This window comes from Tursiops truncatus, chromosome 2, assembly GCF_011762595.2.
Source record: "Tursiops truncatus isolate mTurTru1 chromosome 2, mTurTru1.mat.Y, whole genome shotgun sequence".
NCBI classification, from domain to species: domain Eukaryota; kingdom Metazoa; phylum Chordata; class Mammalia; order Artiodactyla; family Delphinidae; genus Tursiops; species Tursiops truncatus.
The window spans coordinates 105,049,171-105,072,800 of record NC_047035.1 but is presented as its reverse complement, the minus strand read 5'-3'; the positions used below and the strand labels follow the sequence as shown (position 1 = coordinate 105,072,800).

At 45.0% G+C, this 23,630-nt stretch overlaps 1 long non-coding RNA gene across 1 annotated transcript in view; it reads right to left on the bottom strand.

Annotated features, from left to right (window-relative positions):
- The window catches only part of LOC109552710 (uncharacterized), a 122,228-nt gene that overhangs the window by 83,846 nt on the left and 14,752 nt on the right, over positions 1-23,630 (bottom strand). The window contains exon 3 of the long non-coding RNA XR_002179626.3: positions 18,542-18,721. This is a non-coding gene — a long non-coding RNA (uncharacterized lncRNA). The remainder of the gene's footprint in view (positions 1-18,541; positions 18,722-23,630) is intronic.

Here is a 23,630-nt window from a genome sequence, read left to right as displayed (position 1 = left end):
GACCCCCAACTTTTGAAGTTAGGTCAGGAAGAGCAATTGTTCTTTTTAAAGAGCTGTGCCTTGGTATCACTCTTAGAGACAGCATGTTGGCTAACAAAACATGAGCACTGCCCCTCTCCATGGCCCCAGCAGCATTTATGGAGCACAGCCTAATGCCCAATCAGTCCTTGGGTGGTGGGATGCAGGCTGAGCCCCTCCACCACTATAATACAGTGGGCTCATGCTGTAATGGGGCTACATAAAACACTGTGTCCTTTTTCTTAGAGTTCATCTGGGCATTTGTTTTTTTTTTTTTTACTTAGTCACTCCTGCCAAAGAATAGAAAATATTCAGTGATCCTATAAGAAGCATGTCTATTAACTTATATAAATATTGATACTGAGAGGTGACGGGCACGTACGGAGCTGTTTATAAGAATCATATACATTTCTGATTATTTATGTAGTTCACCTTCTCGAATTTAAACTTAGAATTCCCACTCCATGTAATGTTTTTTGAACAGTACGTAAAAGTGTGTGAAATTCAGGTATCCTCAACTGTATATATACTTAATCAAAGAATTTTGTGCATTCTGAATTCTTATTTGTTTAATTATGGATTTGAAAGTTTTAAGAAGTATAAAAATGGTTAAACTATGGTAGAAGCTTTGAGAAACCATGGAAGAAATATTAAACATCAATGGGGAGAGCAGATAGACCACAAGACTGACTTGAAACTCTACAATAGAGAAGAAAGACAAAGAACTTTGAAGAAAGAGCATAACCATTGGATTTGAGAAGACTGAAATGCTACGGGACTAAAAAAGAAAAAGAAATACCAGAGGCAGATACTGAACAAGCTGTAACCAATGTGGAAAACTTTAATACAGGATATTCATGTTAAGATGGTGAGCTGTGCAGTGGGGAGTACGCTGTGAATGCCTGTTAAAGATTTGGGCTTCACTTTCGCACAGTAAAGGAAACGATAAACAAAAAGACAGCCTATGGACTGGGAGAAAATATTTGCAAATGATGCGACCGACAAGGGATTGATTTCCAAAATATACAAACAACTCATACAGCTCAATATCAAAAAAACAAACAATCCAACCAAAAAATGGGCAGAAGACCTAAATAGACATTTCCCTAAAGAAGACATACAGATGGCCAACAGGCACAAGAAAAGATGCTCAACATCACTAATCATTAGAGAAATGCAAATCAAAACTACAATGAGGTTTCATCTCACACCTGTCAGAATGGCCATCATCAAAAATTCTACAAATAATTAATGCCGGAGAGGGTGTGCAGAAAAGGGGACCCTCCTACACTGTTAGTGGGAGTGTAAATTGGTGCAGCCACTGTGCAGAACAGTATGGAGGTTCCTTAAAAACCTAAAACTAGAGTTACCATATGATCCAGCAATCCCACTCCTAGGCATATAACCAGAAAAGTTGAAAACGTGAATTCAAAAAGATACATGCACCCCAATGTTCACAGAAGCACTATTTACAATAGCCAAGACAAGCAAAATAAATGTCCATTGGCAGACGAATGGATAAAGAAGATGTGATATATATATATATATATATATATATATATATATATTACTCAGCCATAAAAAAGAGTGAAATAATGGCATTTGCAGTTACATTGATGGACCTAGAAATTATCATAATAAGTAATTCAGACAGAGAAAGACAAATATCATATGATGTCACTCATATGTGGAATCTAAAAAAAAGATACAAATGAGCTTACTTACAAAACATAAATAGACTCACTGACATAGCAAACAAATTTATGGTTACCAAAGGGGAAAAGGGTGGGGGAGGGATAAATTAGGAATTTGGGATTAAAAGATACATACTACTACTAAGTATAAAATAGATAACCAACAAGGACCTACTGTATAGCACAGAGAACTATATTCAAAATGTTGTAATAACATATAATAGAAAAGAATCTGAAAAATCTTTATACATATATAAAGATTTGGGCTTCAGCCACAGCAGATATGGAAGCCATGGAGGGTATTGTCAGACCTGGGATTTTATAAGTAATCATGGCAGCACTGTAATGTCCAGTTCAGTGAAGAATGAGACTGGATTCAGGCCAGGCTGGAGAGGATCACAGCAGTCCAGGGAGACAGGATGAGTCTGCACCAAGGGAGGGACAGTGGGATGAAGAGAAGAGCCAGTCTGAGAAGCACGTTGGTGATAGACTGACAAAACCTAGTCACTTGCGTGATGGAGAAGGAGAGCCAGATCAGACCAGACCATGAATCTGGTGAGGATGAGTCCAGGGAATAGAGGTTACAGGCTGAGAGGCAGACCTGAGATGGATTCAACATTAGGCACACTGGGGTCTTTGTAGAAATGTCAAATGGATCACCCAGAGAGAACGCTAAAAGCAAGAAGGAACACTTAAGGGAAGGCAGAGGAAGAGACGACAGTGGAGGAGGTGGAGAGAGATCAGTTAGCCCAGGAAGGTTGCTCTTTCTTATAATCTTAGCAACGAAAACAACTCCCTTTCTTGAGGGCCTCCAGCATTCTAGGTCCTTAGCCTCTATGACTTCTTTTTACCCTGTCTCTGCATTACTGACCTTTCTGTGTCCTTTCCCATGTCGCTGTGGTGTGACTGTGGACTCCTGGCCCTGGTGGCAAGGTTAGCTCTGGGGCTACTTCCCTTGTTGCACACACAGGCCAGACTAGCAGTGACTCTTGGCTCAGGGGTGGACAGAATGGAATGACCCTCTGAATGACCCTTTGTGCCCTACCCAGCTTCTTTAAACAATTCAGCTCTAAAGGAATAATAGCCCCCGTCATGGGAATCTATAGTTTCCAGTGCCTCAAAATAGTCAACTTGGGGGGTGTTTCCAAGAGCCCTCCTCTGAAATAGTGCCTTGGGGCTCTCTCTTGGTCAAAAAAAAATGACCTTAGAAAGACATTTTCTCACTGTGCCTACAGAGTGGCCTTAGAACTCAAGACCACGCTTCTTATGGGAACAAAGCCAGGTAATGCTCAGGATCTAGTTAATGGAGTACAGTCTTTGCTGGGAGAGCACATTGTCCAGGTGTCAGCCCGTGGCTGGGGGCAGTGTTCACTGTAAGAACCTGGGCAAGCATTTACAAGAGCCTGCTCTGTGTCAGGTGCCATGCTGGGCCCTGGGGATGGGAAAAGGCCTCACCACTGATTGCTCCAAGGAGAGGAAAGACAAAGGCCCAGAATCTGTAAAGATAAGTGTAGCCCATCTTAGACAAGTCCTAGGGAGACAGATAGGGAGGCAAATCCATTACAGAGAAATGAAATAGGTTGTCAACCTTCCCTAAAACCCTCAATTTTCACACATTAAAAATAGGAACATCTCGAGGAGTTTTTTTATACTAATTAAAGGTAAATCAGAAGCTTCATCTCTGCTTAGATTTGAGGAACAACTTATATTAAATACTGTAGTAAATGAGAAGAATCAAAGGTTAACATGAAACTTACCACACTGAACTAAAGAGTTTGTATTTTTTTATTTGCCATCAATTCTATACGTTTAAGTCTTATTTAAAGTGGCATATGTTTATATAGTAAAAATCAATTTTAATTGTTTATTCTCTGCTATTTTGATATTTTAAATGATCTTACTACAAAAACACAATTTAGTAGCATCTTTGGATTATTTATCCAGACCTAAGGAAACCTATCTGTGAGATTTCAAGATTAGATGTGGGCACCATTATTCAGCCGGCAGAAGCTTATCCACATGACAAGAATTAAAAAAAAAATAGGCTACTATGAAAACATTAATGTATAAAATTATTATAATCACAACATTTTTATAATAGTGAGAAACTGAAAACAAGCTAAATGTACAACAGCAGGGAACTGAACGAATTCATCATGAATATAACTATACAAAGTAGTTCTACATTGTTGTTAAAAATTATGCTGTAAAGTAAATTTCTGGGGGTTTGGGTGTGAGGTTGGGTACACAAATCTTACCATTTCCCCCTCTTTCCTTAGGATTCTGGCCAATAGAAAAATCACTAGGCAAATGGGTATCAAAATAATAGCTTCATTTCTAACCAGGGAAGCACCAATAACCCCCAAGGCTCTCTTGTATCAGCATCTGGGAGAACAGGACTTAGAGTTGATGCCAAAGTAGAGCCTCCTTCTTCCCCTGGTTAGAGACCTAAGGACTTGTCTGTAGGAACAGCTGGACCCACACAATTATCTCCGAGTCCAGCTCCCCAGCTGGCATCATGGACTACAGGCCTGTCTCACATGCATAGTTACTGCAGGAAAAAAAAAGAGCATAGAAGAGGGAGGCACTGGGCTTTGCCCTGGCTGAGTTTACCAAATGGAGACAGGAAGCTAAGGAGAGGTCAAGTGAGCCCACCCTCAGGAGCTGGCCTTTAATGCTTTGACTCTGCCCACTAGCAAAATAGGGCCCAATGTTGAGCCTCACCAGAATAGTCACTTCTGCCCACTTGAGAAGAGTGGGTGAGTGTGGAGAGAGAAAACAGAAGGATGTGTTCCTTCCAACACTCTCTGGGGAGAGGAGAGTGGAGGGAGGTTCCCTCTTCTATTTGCTGTGGTAGAAATACAAAAAGAAGAGTGTTCCCCTTCCCCAATACATACAACATGGAAAGAATATTCATGACATATGATTATTGTTATTTATATTCTCATATATAAAATATAACATTTTAAATATATGTTCCTTATATATAATTTTTTTTTACCATTAGCATTCATTACTTTTTAAAAACAATTCACTTAAAAAAATACCAATACAAATAGTAACATTAGGGGAAGCTGGGTAAAGTTATGTACTAGAATTCTTCATATTTGAAACTATTTTGTAACTTTTAAATTATTTCAAAACAAAAAGTTAAAAAGATACTAGCCTTGCAAACACTATAAGATGATGGGAAAAGTGTTTGATGTCATAAACATCTTTCAGTAAACTGGGTTTACGTATGCTTTCCGTCCTAGCCAAGGTGGAGTAGTAGGAACTGAATTTACTCACCAACTTAAAATAACTAAAAACTGGATAAAATACATGAAACAATGGTTTTCAAGACATTGGACAACAAGCAAGGAAGGTCAGGGATCTCTGAGAGCTGGGAAACCAATGAGGGGAGCCTACAATTACCCCAGCTTATGGCAGAGAGAGTTTCTAGGCTCCAGCACAGGGAGAGGGGACCCACGTGGAGCCTCGGTGCTCTCCCCGAGTTGAGGAGATGGAGCTGGGAGTTTGGTGAGGCCAAGGTGACTAGGTTTCACAGGGCAGAGTACCAGAGGGGTGAAAGCTGCACAGAGAGAAAACTCCAGAGATCTACAGAGCAGTCAACCAAGTACCGAAAAGCACATTCAGATGAAAAATCTACCCAAGGTTGGAAAAAGAACCACCCTAAAGGATTAGAAGGAACAATTCTCAGAGGTCACACAGAACTGAAAATAGTGCTTGTTCCCACAAGCCAGATGGAAAAACTCATAACTCACAGGGCAATGGTAGAATACACAGGAAGGTTTTGCCTCAGTGGTAGGGAATAATTAACCCTAGGTGGAGTCCTCTAGATCCACCTAACAAATCATAAAAGCAAAACCCAAAAGCTGTTTCCAAGTATAATTACTGAACCATGTCCCAGAACAAAGCTCAAGAATGTTTATAGGAATCCAAAAATATCCAGTGCCCAAAAATGTCTGACATCAAAAAAAAAAAATTGTCAGGCATGCAAAGAAGTGGGAAAATAAGACCCACACTGAGGCAATAAATCAATCAACCCAAACTGAGCCATTCTTTAAAAACTGTGAATCACTATATTGTACACCTGTAACTTATATAATATTGCCCAGAAACTATACTTCAATAAAAATAAAGTGAGGACAAAAACACTTAAGGGTCTTCACTGGTGGCGCAGTGGTTAAGAATCCACCTGCCAATGCAGGAGACGTGGGTTTGAGCCCTGGTCCAGGAAGATCCCACATGCCGCGGAGCGGCTGGGCCCGTGCGCCACAACCACTGAGCCCGCATGCTACAACTACTGAAGCCCACGAGCCTAGAGCCCGTGCTCTGCAACACAAGAGGCCACCATGGTGAGAGGTCCGTGCACCGCAACCAAGAGTGGCCCCCACTTGCTGCAGCTAGAGAAAGCCTGCATGCAGCAATGAAGACCCAATACAGCCAAAAACAAATAAATAAATAAAATAAATTAAAAACAACAACAACAACACTTAATAAAAAACTGACCCAGAACTGACACAGATGCTAAAGTTAGCCAAGAAGGATATTGAAACAATTATTATAACTATTCTATATATTCAAGAAGCTAAAGAAAAGACTGAACATGTTAAAAGGTAACATGAAAGATATAAAAAAGACTCAAATCAAACTTCTAGAGATGAAAACTATGTCTGAGATTGGATTAATGAAAGATTAGATGTCACAGAAGGAAGAATAATGAACTTGAAGATTTCACAGTAGAAACGATCCAAAACTATCCAATAGAAAGAAGACAGAAAAAATAGTGGGAAATAAATGAACAGAGCATCAGTGAGCCACAAGACAACCTCAAACAGCCCAATATACGTGAAAGAGGAGTCTCTGAGGGAGAATGGGAGAAAGCTGGGAAACTGAAAAAGTTATTTGAAATGTTCCAAATTTGATGTTCCAAATTTGAACATTTGAACATTTGAAATGTTCCAAATTTGATGAAAACTATAAACTCACACGTCCAAGAAATGCAACAAACTCCAAGCACAGGAAACATGCATAAAGCTGCACCAAGGCATTGCCCAGTTAAATTGCTCAAAACCAATGATAAAGAGAAACTCTAAAAGCAACCAGAGAAAGAAGATGAGTTATGTATGGAGGAACAAAGATAAGAAGGTCAGCAGTTATTTTTCTTTGGAAACAATGCGAGAAGAGTGGAGCAGCCTCTTTTAAGGATTGAAGCTAAAAAAAAAAAAAAAAAAAAAAAACCTGTCAACCTAGAATTCTATACCTAGCAAAAATATTTTCCAAAACCAAAGGTGAAATAAAAACCTTTCAGGCATACAAAGCTGAAAGAATCCATCAACAGCAGAACTGCAGTATAAACAATGTTAAAGAAAGTTCTCTGGGCAAAAGGAAAATGACACAAGATGGAAATACAGATCTCAGCAAAGGAATGAACAATGCCAGATATGTTAACCTCATGGCTAAACAGTATAATTTTAAAAATTATTTAATTCTCCTTAAGTGACATTTGACTGTTTGGGGCAAAAATATTAACAGTGTATGATTTCATTCATATGTGGAATCTAAAAAAATACAAGACAACTGAACAAGCAAGACAAAATAAAAACTAACTCATAGATACAGAGAACAGATTGGTGGTTACCAGAGGGGAAGGGGGTTGAGGGGTGGGTGAAATGGGTGAAGGGGGTCAACTGTATGGTGATGGATGGGAACTAGACCTTTGGCACTAATCACTTTGTAGAGCATACAGATGTCAAATTATAATGTTGCACACCTGAAACTTATATAATGCCATATACTAATTGTACCTCAATAAAAAATAAAACAATAGGGCTTCCCCGGTGGCGCAGTGGTTGAGAGTCTGCCTGCTGATGCAGGGGACATGGGTTCGTACCCCGGTCCGGGAAGAGCCCACATGCCGCAGAGCGGCTGGGCCCGTGAGCCATGGCCACTGAGCCTGCGCGTTCGGAGCCTGTGCTCCACAACGGGAGAGGACACAACAGTGAGAGGCCCGCGTACCGCAAAATAAATAAATAAATTAATTAATTAATTTAATTAAATAAAACAATGTAGTGTGGAATTTATGAAATATGTAGAAGTAAAATGTGTGACAGTAGCGGAAAGGCCAGGAGTGGAGACACGGAGCCATTGTGTTGTAGAGTTCTCATACCTATATGAAGCGGTATACCTTCACTCAAAGGGGGGCGTGGTAAGTTAAGGAGTTTACCATGTGCTTTCTGTTGGGACTGTTAGCGGAGAAGATACAGGTCAGGAGCATCTGAGATCACGGCTGCTGGGGAGGGACCAGGGCAGAAGCTGGACACCCTGCCCCTGGTCAGGCAGTGCTGCAAGGCCAGGGGACGTAGGAGGAGGCCACAGCCAGCCACAAATAAACCACAATTTCTAAGACTCAGAACTGAACTTAAGAGCGGCAAGAGGGTCCTTCTCAGTATTCCCTCTCACTGGCTCTAAATTTAGCACTTCTGTGGAGTGTTCCAGAACATAACCAAATAAAATTACATATTCCCAGTGGATGCCACAGTTCATTTGACATTTTTGAGGCCAAATAATGTCACAGGGTAAGACATTCAGACTGAGGAATTGTTCTGTGAGACTGAGGAGGTGGAGAGAATAAACACAGTGAAAAGAAGGTATGATTCAAAGACCAACTCAAGGTCTGCATTGAAAAGGCCAGATTCCATGAAGTGAATTTTAACCAAGAGCAGGCTCCTAAACACGCAGTGAAATAACATACAGAAGCTCCCAGGCTCTCTTGGTATGCTAGGTTTTCTCCACGTGGAATAAAGCATCCAGCTGGGAGCACAGGAAAAAAGCCTTACCTCCATTCCACTGAGGAAGGGTCCAAGGCACACAGAGAATGATTTGCTCAAGGATATGCTCAAATATCAGAATCAGGTCTAAGGCTCGGGCTTCTTGCCTTGTGATTCAGAGTTCTAGCTATTTTCAAAGTGGTGAATCTTTGAAACTTTTTAATGAAGTATAATATGTAGGCAGAAAAGTGAACAAATAAAGGATCAGAAACTGATCACACCAACATAACTAGCACGTTTATCAAGAAAAAGAGTACTTCCAGCCCCAGAAGTCCTCTCCTGCTCCTTTCCAGTCACTATCCCCCCCGCAAGATGTACTATTCTGACATTTAAGCAACAGAATACTTTTGTCTGTGTTTGTACTTTCTAGAAATGGAAAAATAATTTTTTTTGCTTCTGTTTGCTTTAGCTCAGCATTTTTTAGTGAGGTTCATCCACATTTTTGCACATTCAGATAGACTGTTCATTCTCATTGCTGTACCATATCCCATTATTTGATTATGCCACAATTTACTCTTTCTACCCAATACCAAGGGCATTTGAGTAGTTCTTAGTACAGAGCTATTACAAAGAACTGCTGTCATGAAAATTCTTTCAGGTGCCCTTGATGAATATGTGTACAAAGTTCTGTTGGGTTCATGTTTAAGACTGGAATTGCTGAGTCTTCAGGTATGTACATGCTAAGTTTTAGTAAATTCTATAACTGTCAAATTTAAATTTTGCCTCTCATCATTTGAAAATCACCTAACTATAAAATTTTGCATCTGTTTACATCTGGACATCTGTCTTATATCACCAAGTAATTGTCTTCTCTGTTCATCTGGATCACTGGGGAGCAGCTCACGACTTGAACTTTTCTGTGTCTCCTTGGTGCTGGGTACTTGGGGCAGGTACACAGTATCTGTTATATAAATACTTTCTTATCCAAATGTACAAAGAAATGCATAGGCTTGGTTCTGCTTCCAAGAAAGAGTCACTGACTCAGACACACATGGGAGAGACACAAAACATCTTAATAGAAAGAATAACCAAGCCAAGATTGGTTTAAAAAACTTGAGCAGAGACCATGGTTCATAAATCTCTGCATCCGTCACAGTGCTGGATACTGTCTCACACAGAATAGGTGCTCAACTGTCTATCTGCCAAATGAATGAAATCAAGGTAGGAATGATGGTGAATTGCATTTATCACCTATAGCTCAAAGGCAAGTTCATTCCAAGACGGGAAAACGAGATGAATATAGAACTGCGTAAAAGTTGGAGGAAAACATGCATTAATCCAGCTTGTAGAAAACATTTCATATAAGGAAAGAAACTTAAGTGTTTTATTAATTTTCTGGCCACTCCCTCCAGAGACAGAGAAATCTTGGATCTCTTGCCCTGATCCTAAACAACGTAAAACTGAAGAGCAGACATGTTTGAGGGGCTGGAGGTTAAACTATTCCTCAATAACTGGATGCAGTGGGACAAGCAAGATTTGAATAGTTTCAATAACACCAAAGACAAGTGTCTCTCTCTAAGAGACCCCGACCTCGAAGACTCAAGGTGAGCCCTGGGGTGGTGGCTGATGGAGGGTCTGACCGCTGGCACAGGCTCTGGTTACTAGGAATTAAGGTTCAGCTTCTCTGTCTATGCAGCGACAATGTAAAGACAGGCTTAAGTCATAAGAAACTAAGATGGGATGGTGAGGTTTTTCTTGAAGGGTTTGCAGAGCAAAGGAGAGCTTTGAAAAGGGATCTGAACTTGACAGTGTCTTGAATCCCTCGACAGACCCTCAGGCCCCAGCAGGCGGAGAGCAAGTTACACAGACGTGCATTTCTGCTGAGGGCAGCACAAAGGAAGTGTCTTTCATTCACCTCAAAACCAGATAGAATGAAAAATGGACCTCTGTGAGGTATGCTCATGGCATGTTTTGACATCTCACAGGAAATCACATTTCTGCCAAGGAAAAGCCAAGAGTTTTTGGTTGGGACCCAAAGGACTCTTTCAAACTTCTCATTAGCAAGCCAGAGAGTAATGTGAGGGTTCTCACCCACTCTGTAAACCACAGCGTCTCCCTTTCCTTAAAATCAGAAAACCCCAGGAATATTTTCTAAATGGAGAAAGAACTCACAGAGGACTATCACAGCTGTCCTGAAGCCAGGATGAGAGGAGTGACCCCTTCTCAGGGCCACTGTTGGCAGGTGTGCCCAGCCCAGTCCCACTTGGGCTTGAGAGAGAAAGGAAAGGGGATGAGGGTGGGGATGTGGAGGGGGAGGGGTGATGGAGAGAAAGGAAGACTAGGAAAGAGCTAGGAAGGTCAGAGGCAGAGAAGAAAATGAATGTTTACTGAGCACCTACTCTGTGCCAGGCTTTTACATAAACTATCTCATTTGATCCCCAAAGCAACTCTACAAAGTAGGTACTATTATTCCTATTTATTATTATTAACTGCCTTTATTATTATAATTATTTTTACCTATTAATACTCCTTAATTCTCTTTTTGTTAACTTTTTACTTTATATTGGAGTATAGTTGATTAGCAATGTTATGTTAGTTTCGGGTATACAGCAAAGTGAATCAGTTATACATATGCATGTATCTATTCTTTTCCAAATTCTTTTCCCAATTAGGTTGTTACATAATATTGAGCAGAGTTCCCTGTGCTAAACAGTAGGTCCTCGTTGCTTATCCATTTTAAATATAGCAGTGTGTACATGTAAATCCCAAATTCCCTAACTATCCTCCCCCTGAGGGATATTATTCCTATTTTTACGGGCAAGGAAATTAAGGCTTGCCTAAAATCACACAGCTAGTCCCCTTCCCCTTGGGCCAATGGGCTACAGAGGGCTTTGCTCTGGCCCTCCTCTCGCCACGTTGCTCTCCAAGAGGTCAAGAGTCCCAGGGGCAGAGGATGTACTTCCCCAGAGCCTGTGTGCCTCCGCACCCCAGATGATGCTCCAGGTACCTGGAACCCAGGAATTCCCTGCCAGAGGGTCCTAAGCCTTCTTTCAAGGCCCACAGAGGTCTCTTCCCTGGATCCATACTCCTGAAGGGGTGCTGGGATATTGATGTGTGTACTCCCAGGCCTCAAGGGTGACAGAGGGGGTGCTGTTGGCAGGGGTGTGTGAGCTAGTTTGCACGCATGCACGTGAGGCCTCTGGTGATGCAGGACAGAGCTGGGGGTGGGGAGAGAGTGGGAAGAGAAGGAAGGGGCAGGCATGGACAGGGGAGGAGGCTGGAGACTGGGTCTTCTCATAGTATCAGAGCAGAAGTCCAAGGAGTCTGGGAATTCTAAATCAAAGCTAGCCTTCTAGGTAGTTATGAAGGTATGTTTGTCAAGGTGTAGGACAGAACTTGCATTTAACAGTTTGTTAAATATATATATATATATATATATTTTTTTTTTAACTCTTCAATATTGAGCCATACAGCAGGGCGGCCTTCATTTCTGCTCTCGCCTGGCTCCTGCGAGTGTTGGTGGGCTGCCTATAGTGGATAAAGAGGTACAGCTGGTGGGAACCGAGCGCTTCTCTGTCCAATGCCAAGGATGAATGCTTTTAATTGCCCCACGAAACCCGACACCACAGAGAAGTCAAGGACAGGAACAGAGCTGTTAAGTAATTTATGGAAATTTTCTTATTTTATAGAAATTATAATTTCTGACAGTTTCCCATCGCAGGTCCTGAACTGTTCTGAACATGCTGCCCTTGGAAAGCCACCCCCTCCTCTGGGCTCAGTTCCCTCCGCGGGGAAATGAAGGGCCTGGATGACCTCTAAGGGGTCATTCAACTTGAAGACACTAGGCGTCTGAAGAGTAATAAAACCTGTTTTCTAACTGTACTGGGGGATCTCAGCAATAACAGAAAATAATACTGTAAAGACTGCAATGGTGAAGACAATAAAATGAACGAATCACCTTGGACACCTGAAGGGCCTGGCTTTGGCCATCAATGTCTTGAAAGGGCAGGGGCCGGGGCAGCAGTAGGGAAACAGGGTGGGAAACTGAACACCTCCGAGCAATGGGAAACCAAAGGCACAGGGAAGCGTCTGGGGTGGCCAGTGGGGCCGGGACCTGGTAGCCTGTCGTGGTCCCGCCTGCTCCGTGTCTCTTGGAGGAGAGGGGGCAGGGGGCAGACCCTGGACAGGAGGTGAGTGCATTTGGGCCCCTGGGCAGCCAGAGCCCAGGCTGAGGGAAGGGAGGTGGCCAGGGCCCAGGTAGGGTGGGACCACAACGGGCTCACCGGGGGACTCCCAGGTATGGGTCCTGGGAGCAGTGTTCCTGCCTCTCGACCTCCATCACCCTGTTCTCTCTCTCTCTCCATGGAGAATCCTGCCTCACTCTTCCTTCAGTCCAGATGGCTGTTTCCTATCAGTTAGCCTGAAGAGGCCGCTTGCTGAGATCCTCTAGGGGCGGGGCTGTCTCCCTAGGGAGACGCATTGGTCTCTTGCCCCCTACTCTGAGCCACGGATCATCAACCTGCCCTCCCACAGACCCAGCGCTGAGGTTGGTGGTGGTTCTCCACACGCCTGGGTGCTGCTCCTCAGGTGCACTGGGGAGGGGATAACTTGGGAACTACAGGGCGGAAGGAGCTTGGGTTCTCAAGCCAGAGCATCTGGGGTTGATTTCCTGCTTCCTTACCTACTGGCTATGTGCTCTTGCGCAAGATTCTGAATCGTTCTGAACCTCAGTTTTTGTTGTCCATAAAGTGGAGATGATAATTTCCTGTCCTCTAGGGTTGTGATGAAGACAGGATAAGAAAATATATTCAAAGTGTCTAGTCTAGGGCCTAGTCCAAATGGAGATTCTTTAAATATTATTGCCTATCTCAAGCACAAACTGTAAAGGAAGGAAACCTTCCATCTCGAGTCCAGTCCTCCGCTCCTGAGAGGTTCCTTTGTAATTTCTTTGAACCGTGCAATTTAGCACCGAATTATACATGCATTTATTTCAGAACTTAATATTAAAGTCAATAACACCTTTAAAAAGTAAGTAACAACACGTGTACGGATTTCCTCTCTCCATACTCTCTCAACTCACTTATACTGTGGGCCTTCCCCAGAGCAATGAGATAAAAAGCGAGGGCGCTGGAATCTAGCGCTCTCTGCGGCCTCTAGATTAGGCTCTTGGTCTCCCAGAGGGTTCTTAGATCTCACCATCCATTTTCTTCCACTGAGCTTAAGCATCGAAGCATTATTTGTGGAGAAAGCCAGACAAATACACGGTGGGGGAGACAGGAAATCAGGATTTGTAGGTTGGGGAGAAACACTTCTGGCTCAAGTCAGCAGGACCTGGCCTTCTTTCAGGCAGCACCCACACTTCTGCTGCAAACTCTGCTAAGTCAGACCCTGCAAAACCCAGAGGACATGCGGGCAAAAGCCTTGGTTACAGCAGATACAGAGGCAGACTTGGGAAGGATCTGCTGTGTAGAGGTGCTGTTTGGCACGCTGTGGACCTCCAAAGTAAGACATACTGTACAGCCTGTGCGCTCAGTGGCCCAGTCCTGGGTAAGGTTGGGGTATGGGGGGCAGGGCAGGATAACAGGTGATAGGACAAACGAGATGAAACTGAGGCCGCTGGAACGGCTGTGGAGGTCATCCACTGCACAACCCCAGTTCCAGCCCCTAGACTGCCGAACCTGGGGATGGTGCGTGCCAAGGCTGGGCCATGCAGCAGCCCTCGGATAACTGCTGTGACTGAAATACACATAAAGGGATGGAGAAACATGAGTGAGAGGGCCATGGTGTCTGGCTCTGTGTGGGTGTGTAAAATGCAGAGAGAAGTATCAGTACTGATTCCATCAATACCTCCTCTAGACCTTCCTTCTGCGTCTCACTCTTCTTTTTTCTTTGCAAAAATTCCCACTTTTTGACAGTGCATCATAACGACTAAAATGATTCTTGGCCCCATAATTCTTTGACATGCACAAGACTTGGCAGACTCACAGGAAAATGAGGTCATTTTACAAAACCTTGTAATGTTTGGAACCTGTGCTTTCCATGGTGGGCAGCGAGGCCGGGGGGAGGGGCAGTAACCCGGACACAATCTCGTCAGTTGGAAGTGTCCAAGCCAGGAACCTCCCCTCCCTCGGGGAGGTGTGACGGACGGAGGCCTTTTACACCTGGGAACGGGTTTCACGCCATTGAGAGGAAGGCTTCGCGTCTCCCGGCTGGGAGAACGGCTGGGCCGGCCTGCTCTTCCCAGCTGCTTTGCACGTAAAATCTGAGCGAGCTTATTTTAGAAAGATATTTAACGCCGAATGCCGAATGCATGGCTCACACATACCTGGGAGCGGTGGCGGCCGGTCCATCACAGGAGGGAGAGCAATCAAAGTGTCCCGTAACGTTAGCCGCCCGGGGAGGGGCGAGGGCGCGGGGGGGTGGGGGGGGCCGGGAATAAGCTGAGAGCGCGCCGTGCTCATCCCACCCTCCAGAGTCACCAGTTCACATTCTCACAGCACAGCGGATTAGCAGCTGCAGGTTTCCTCCCCACCTACATGTCCCCTGAGGTCTGCGAGCCACCTTCTGCTAGGAAGGCCTTTGAGAGGCAGGGTTTGTCAGCACTGCAGAATACGCTGTGCTTATACCACAAACTGCTTCTTGATTAAAAAAAAAGAAGAAGAAATGACACGTCCCTGGGGTCTAATCCTTCTCTGTGTGAAGCCTGTCTTTCTGGTGCTGTCTTTCAAAGTAGCTCCCATATGTTTCTAGAGGTGAGCTGGGGGTGCAGGTGTGGTGCGTGCCGTGAAGACGCAAAAAGGAGGCCTCTTTTCGGTCTGTTCAAAGCTTTCCTGTTTGGGGGGTACAGAGGTCTGCCTGCCCAAGTGCAAATGGAGAGAGGAGAGTGGGGGCCAAGTGTGAGGGCTGGAGGGACTGACGACGCCAGGGTCTCGCTCTGGTTCCACCTCTTAACTGTTAGAAGCTCTGAGGTCCTCAGCCAAATCATCTAACTTGTCTGCTGTAGCTTTATTTTTTTGTCTGTTAACGTGGGGGATTGATATCTGCCTATCCCTTGAGGTCAAGGTATATAAGAGAAAGTACCCAACGGCACTGTGCAAACTAAAAGTGTGATAAGATTATCGTTATTTTGCTGCATAGTCAATATTGGACTATTCTTTCTTATGAGCCCTAATACTAATCAACAAGAGACACGTGAAAAGCCCAATCAATTCAACCAACTAATGTATATTAAGAAACTACCATGCGCTGGAAATTGTATTAGCCACTGAGAGTGGAAAGATGAATATTACATGATTTCTATTTTCATATTTACTGAATTTTAAGTCCTCTGTATGCACTTGTGGGCTGTATATTTATGAGTTAACGAACTAATGGACATTTCACTTCCATCTGCCTTGGGAATCCAGACGATACATAACCCCCCCCCCACACACACACACACACTCTCGTCCTCACTCCTTTCCAGAACTGTGACCCTATGGTTTCTGCTCCTCTGCTTGGTACAGAGGCCACCTCAGATCACAGTTGCCATGACACACAGCCTTGCAGTAAAAGAGGGTTCAGTGCTGTCACCATGTGAAGCCCTCCGGGCCTCCCAGGGTCATTGGTGTGGGTCAGCGGGAGAAAGAGAACTCAGCTGCGATCAGTCAGTCCTGGATTTGAGTCCGGACCCTGCTCCTTATTAGTTTAGTTAATTGCGTTCCCCTCAGCAAGACTGAGGCTGGGATTCTCTGCCTATGAGGCACACCCCCTTCAGCGCGCTCTCAGAGAATGACCAGAGGAGCTCCCAGTTCAGAACCCTTCTCCAACACTTGGACAGCTTCTTAACCTCACTTAGAACTAGAGGAGGTCATTCATTCACCCCACAAATATTCACTGGGCACCTCTATGTACCAGGCACTGCTCTCCCTATGGCAGACAGCAAGAACAAACCAGCAAGGGGCCTGCTCTCCTGGAGCTCATCCTCCAGCCTCTTCATCACACGGTTCTTCCCAAGAACACCAGGGGCCTTAAAATCTCAAACAAGCATATGGACTTGGCCCCGTTCTTCTGACCTAGAATAGTTGCTTGGGCTGCATTTTACCAACACTGCCTTATCTTAATTGCTCTCTGACATCTGGGAAAGAATTAAGTCATGATTTAGATCTTAATCTGTGCCCAAGGTTTGCTTTCCAAATGCAATGGTTACTTTCAAGTTGCCCCAAAAAGAGTGTCCGTGAGGGTCCTACAGACAGAAGGGTCTCATCCACAGCCGCCAGCACGTGGGAATTAAGAAGCGCATGGCCCATGGGTTCTTTTGGAGCCACATGGGGAGGGGCCTGGTCAGACGCTTCACCTGGAGCCAAGTGGTAGACCCTGAGATGGGGCCCAGGCGCTACAGCAAAGAGCTGGGTTTCCCTTAGATCTTGCTGTGTTCCAAAGTCCCCCTCTCAGCATCTCAGTGGCCTCATGTCCCAATGAGACTGTCACTGGCTCCACTGGCTGTGGGATTTTTAGGAGGACCAGATAAAGTAATGAAAGGGTTCCTTGAATAAACACACATGTGACATTTAACAATAACAAAAATGATACCATTTCAGGACCATCTCACCGCCTGTATGTTGATATCACATTACCCTCTTTAGCCTCACTTTTCCTTAAAACATTAGATTTTCCTTAGTAGAGAAAAAGGGACCTACACAGCAGTGTCTCTGGACCGAATGTAGCCCTGCATTTGCATCGATGAAAACAAGGAGAGCGGAGGGAGACAAAGGAAGCGTGTGTGGAGGGGCAGAGGGCAGACATGCAGGTTCGTTCCGTGTTATAGACAAATCATCAGGCTTCCTCGTGCAGGAATAAGGCGAGGCCAGTCAGGCCAGAAGTTGGTCTAGCCCTGCTGGGATGCGATGGGGTATTTGCATCCAGCCAGACAGGCCTGGAGGACAGACGACAGTACCCTTCATCATCCAAGGTAGTCACGGGACTGGCTCTCCTGAGACACACAGGGCCTGACCTCCTGTTGGAGCACGAAGGTCCACAGGGCCAGCCTGGGGTGAGCTAGTGGTGGTGGGGCTCTACCTCCCTCCAGGGCTCCTGGTGTCGAAAGAGAGGCCTGAGCCTCTAACATTTAACAAAGACAGTTCAGCCAAGGCCTTCTATGCTGGAGGCTGGGTCAGCTTCCCATGCTGAGCGCACGCCTGGAGCATCCTGCCTCACTCGCTTTCTACCTCTTCTGTTAGGGGCCCACGGGGTGAGGATCTGTGGTCTGAGGGTGCCAGAGGTAGAGAGAGCCTGCTGAGAGGCAACTAGCCACGAAAAGCAGCAAGTGTGCCATGGGTGGGTAGAAATCGAAAAGAAGGGGGCTAACGTTGAGTGATACTGTATCACGTACCTTATACGAGGGGCAGAAGAGGGTAAGGACTCTGCCTCCTGAGACTACCTGAGTTCAAATGCTGACTCTGCTACTCACTTGCTGTGGGGCATTGAGCAAATTACTTTACCTCTCTGGGCCTGGTTTCCTCCCCTGAAACGTGAGGAGAAGCAGTTGGGGACTTTTGTTGTGGGCATCAGAAGCACCCTCTTGTTCACTTAAACAAAGGGGGACTGAGGGGCTGGCTGTAGGTAGCTCACAGAGGAGGGGAACTGCTGTAGAAAGGGGGGCTCAGAAACATCAGGCCCCAGAGTTACTCCAGGGATCCCGGAAGCAGACCCAAACCCAGGTTGCATCCGCTGTGGGGATGAATCAGGCCCCTGAAGAATCCCAATCCTGTGCGACAGAGCCTGACCGGCCTTGCAGGGTCACATGGCCACCCTTTGGCTAAGAGAGGATGCGAGACAGCCCCGCCAACCTGCATAGAGTAGGACAGAGATTGTTCTCAGAACAGAGCTGGGCGCAGTACCAGAAGAAAGCGTGAATGGCTGCCAGGCCAAAAATATCAGAGAAATCCAACACAGTGGCCAATGACTCCCACCAATAGGGTTGTTGTGAGGAACAAAGGAGATCAAACAGTAAAGCGCTTAGCACAGTGCCTTGCTTGTTCTAAGAGGCCAACAAGGTTTAGCTGCCCTATTACTTACCTTAATCCTCAACAACTGTGAAGTATTGCCCCCGTTGTCCAGATGGGAAACTGCGACTCCAACCGGTAAAGAGTTACCCGAGGTTGCTGCGGTGCCGAGCAAGATTCTGACCCCAGCGCTCCCTGCAGAGGCAGCTGCACAAACTGCAAAGCCTTGTGTGAGATGAAAACGAGGGACACCCTGTTCAAAAAGCAGGGGGAAAAATACCATTAAAGGAACCAAAACATAAAGCTTTTTCTTTCCTTCCTGTGTCTCTCTCTAGAGTCTTGCTGTTTTTATTTGCTACTTAATGTCATTAAAAATTTTAATCATTAGCGTTAATTTTACTGGTCTTTAAATTGTGCAATATCAGTTTTCAATACACATAAGAGCATTTAACTTGTATGTGGAATCACCAGATCATCCTCAGCACAGGTGGTCGGCTAATCCACAGAAGTAACGTGAGTAAGAAAGGATATATAGAGTTGACTTCCTGTCCGTGTTTCTCAGAACATCATTGCCTTATTTCTGCATTGGAAGCAAGCTCTGATTTGATTGGAGAGTGTGGCCTCTTGGGGTTTTCAGTGTCACAGGCATAACACGCTTATCTCGTGCTCAGGTTGGGTCTCGCTGGATTCCCGTGCATCGTGGATCCCCTGGAATTCTGTGTTCACGGGGCACCACGAATGCCTTGTGCACGTGAAGCAGCTCGGAGACGCTGACACGCGTATTGCTGGGGTCTCCTGCATTTACTCATCTCTGCTTACGTGCATTCCCTGTCCTTTGGACTTCACTCGCAAAATACGAATTGAAAAATAAAATTACTAAGGATTTCAGGACAGTGACAGCAGAGCATTAAACCAAGGGTGAGGTCCTTCTGAACTGGCCCTGCTTGCCTCTGACCTCAGAGCCCTGGCTTTTAGAACACATGCACCCCTGACCCCAGGAGTCAAAAGCCTGTTTCTCCCCTGGGATTGCTTTTGCTGTATGAGAGAAACCCTGAGTTTTGCCAGTAGGGCTCCAAGAGCTGAAGGCACCCTGGGCTCAGGGGAAACCAAGCAGGTGGAGAAAAGTGTGCCCGGGAACCTCTCTGAACAGAGCGTGGGACCACAGGACTGGTGAACTCCCGCATGGGCTATGATGTCCATACCAAGCGGAGCACACTCAGGGACACACACAGGTCTGCAACTGGAACCCGCATTCTCTGAGTGCAAAGCTCAGATATATCTGCCCAGCTTCACCCAGCGAGAGGCTGAGGGGTGGAAAGCATAGCAATCCCACAGGTAGTGGTGTCATGAGCCTCTGGGCTGCAGGTGGCTCCCAGGTGAGCTCTCCAGGGAATATGAAACCCTCAGAATTGGTCTTGGGCCCAGAGCAGAGCCGGGTGCCCTGCCCGCTGGCCCCTCCTCCCCAGGAGCACCACTCCAGCTCTGTGGGCTGAGCTGCCGCCTCTCTTAGAGCATCAGGGCCACGCTGGCTCTGTCAGCTCAGAGAGGCTCAGCTGGGATGCCTCCCCAGGATCTGTAGGCCAGTTCTGGAAACTTCTCCCACACCCCACCTCTTTGGGATTTCCAGTGGGGAGCGGAGAATCTCCCCATCCCCACAAAGCTCCATCCCACCTCGGTGCTTCCTGGGGATTTTACTGGCAAGCCAGCCACTGGAGTGACCAGCAGGCCCCTTGGTGGGGATGGGAGGCTGCAGCAGGAGAGCAAAGAGCTGTTTCTCCTCTGACCTTAAAGGAAAGACAGCAAAGGGGACTGGGATTTATTTCCTGTTCCTAAGAAGCCAATAAAGACATTGATATTGTGCCTCAGTTTCTTACCTGCAAGACTGAGGAAATTTTCAGAGGAGGGAAAGGGAGGAATAAAATGTGGAGGCTGAGCTGTAACGGCTGTAATGCCCCTTGACAACCCCGGCTCTGCCACCCACAATCTCTACAATTTGTGTTAGCCCTGCACCAGCCCCCATGCCTGCCTCTGTAAGCGGGGGGCCGTGCCCGCAGCCTCTGTGAGGATTATGGTGACACGGGGCTGTTACGTGCCCAGGCAAGCCCTATAGTGGAGGTACTGCCTTGTCGCTGTTGTCCTAGGGGGTTTTCAGAAGCTCGCGAAAAGCAGATTTGCCTCCTTTTAAGCAGACGGAACTGATAGAGACAATAACCTTTGTCTCCACCAGTTTCAGTATTTATACCTGAAAGAAAGAGCCTTTTTATCAGAGAACAGGAAATAAGGTTTGACCTACAAATACTTCATTTTACCAACTGCCTCAGGGAAACTTCTTGGTCAACTCCCTCCCTTAAAAGCTTGTGGGAGCTCTGAGAGCTTCTCTCTCCATCCCTGGAGAGCCTTTGTCTGCCTGGCAGGAATAAGCCCTTTCCAGGCCTGCAGTAAATCACTGTTGGTCAAGGGGCTCAGCGGGAGGTGAGTTGCAGCCCTGCGGGTGGGCTGAGGAGGCATCTGCTGCCTCGGCTTTTTAGGACTGGGGGCACCTCATAAACACCCTCTGCCCACACAGAAATATCATATACCTGGCAAGTAAAGCCACGCTCCCTTGCTCCTTTCCTTTGTTCTAAAATGTGTGCTTTCATCAGTGTCTTATAGTTTTCTGCATACAGGTCTTTTGTCTCCTTAGGTAGGTTTAGTCCTAGGTATTTTATTCTTTTTGTTGCAGTGGTAAATGGGAGTGTTTCCTTAATTTCTCTTCCTGATTTTTCATCATTAGTGTATAGGAATGCAAGAGATTTCTGTGCATTAATTTTGTATCCTGCTACTTTACCAAATTCATTGATTAGCTCTAGTAGTGTTCTGGTAGCATCTTTAGGAATCTCTGTGTATGGTATCCTGTCATCTGCAAACAGTGACAGCTTTACTTCTTCTTTTCCGATTTGGATTCCTTTTATTTCTTTTTCTTCTCTGACTGCTGTGGCTAAAACTTCCACAACTATGTTGAACAATAGTGGTGAGAGTGGGCATCCTTGTCTTGTTCCTGATTTTAGAGGAAATGCTTTCAGATTTTCCACCATTGAGAACGATGTTGGCTGTGGGTTTGTCGTATATGGCCTTTATTATGTTAAGGTAAGTTCCCTCTATGCCTACTTTCTGGAGAGGTTTTATCATAAATGGGTGTTGAATTAGATATACCATGTTCTTGGACTGGAAGAATCAACATTGTGAAAATGACTCTACTACCCAAAGCAATCTACAGATTCAACGCAATCCCTATCAAACTACCAATGGCATTTTTCACAGAACTAGAACAAAAAATTTCACAATTTGTATGGAAACACAAAAGACCCTGAAGAGCCAAAGCAATATTGAGAAAAAAAACGGAGCTGGAGGAATCAGGCTGCCTGACTTCAGACTAAACTACAAAGCTACAGTAATCAAGACAGTATAGTACTGGCACAAAAACAGAAATATAGATCAATGGAACAGGATAGCCCAGAGATAAACCCACACACATATGATCACCTTATCTTTGATAAAGGAGGCAAGAATATACAATGGAGAAAAGACAGTCTCTTCAATAAGTGGTGCTGGGAAAACTGGACAGCTACATGTAAAAGAATGAAATTAGAACACTTGCTAACACCATACACAAAAAGAAAGTCAAAATGGATTAAAGACCTAAATGTAAGGCCAGACACTATAAAACTCTTAGAGGAAAACATAGGCAGAACACTCTACGACATAAATCACAGGAAGATCCTTTTTGACCCACCTCCTAGAGAAATGGAAATAAAAACAAAAATAAACAAATGGGACATAATGAAACTTAAAAGCTTTTGCATAGCAAAGGACACCATAAACAAGATGAAAAGACAACCCTCAGAAAGGGAGAAAATATCTGCAAACGAAGCAACTGAAAAAGGATTAATCTCCAAAATATACAAGCAGCTCAAGCAACTCAATATCAAAAAAACAACCAACCCAATCCAAAACTGGGCAGAAGATCTAAATAGACATTTCCCCAGAGAAGATATACAGATTGCCAACAAACACATGAAAGGATGCTCAACATCACTATCATTAGAGAAATGCAGATCAAACTACAATGAGGTATCACCTCACATCAGTCAGAATGGCCATCATCAAAAAATCTACAAACAGGGCTTCCCTGGTGGTGCAGTGGTTGAGAGTCTGCCTGCCAATGCAGGGGACATGGGTTCGAACCCTGGTCTGGGAAGGTCCCACGTGCCACGGAGCAACTAAGCCCATGCGCCACAGCTACTGAGCCTGAGTGCCTGGAGCCTGTGCTCCGCAACAAGAGAAGGCCACGACAGTGAGAGGCCCGCGCACTGCGATGAAGAGTGGCCCCCGCTCACCGCAACTAGAGAAAGCCTTCTCACAGAAACGAAGACCCAACACAGCCAAAAATAAATTAAAAAAAAAAAAATCTACAAACAATAACTGCTGGAGAGGGTGTGGAGAAAACGGAACCCTCTTGCACTGTTGGTGGGAATGTAAATTGATACAGCCACTATGGAGAACAGTATGGAAGTTCCTTAAAAAACTAAAAATAGAACTACCATATGACCCAGCAATCCCACTACTGGGCATGTACCCTGAGAAAACCATAATTCAAAATGAGTCATGTACCACCATGTTCATTGCAGCACTATTTACAATAGCCAGGACATGGAAGCAACCTAAGTGTCCATGGACAGACAAATGGATAAAGAAGGTGTGGCACATATATACAATGGAATATTCTTCAGCCATAAAAAGAAACAAAATTCAGTTATTTGTAGTGAGGTGGATGGACCTAGAGACTGTCATACAGAGTGAAATAAGTCAGAAAGGGAAAAACAAATACCGTATGTTAACACATATATATGGAATCTAAAAAAAAAAATGGTTATGAAGAACCTAGGGGCAGGACAGGAATAAAGACTCAGATGTAGAGAATGAACTTCAGGACACAGGGAGGAGGAAGCGGGGGTAAGCTGGGACGAAGTGAGAGTAGCATGGACATATATACACTACCAAATGTAAAACAGATAGCTAGTGGGAATTAGCCGCATGGCACAGGGAGATCAGCTCATGCTTTGTGACCACCTAGAGGGGTGGGACAGAGAGGGTGGGAGGGAGACGCAAGAGGGAGGGGTATG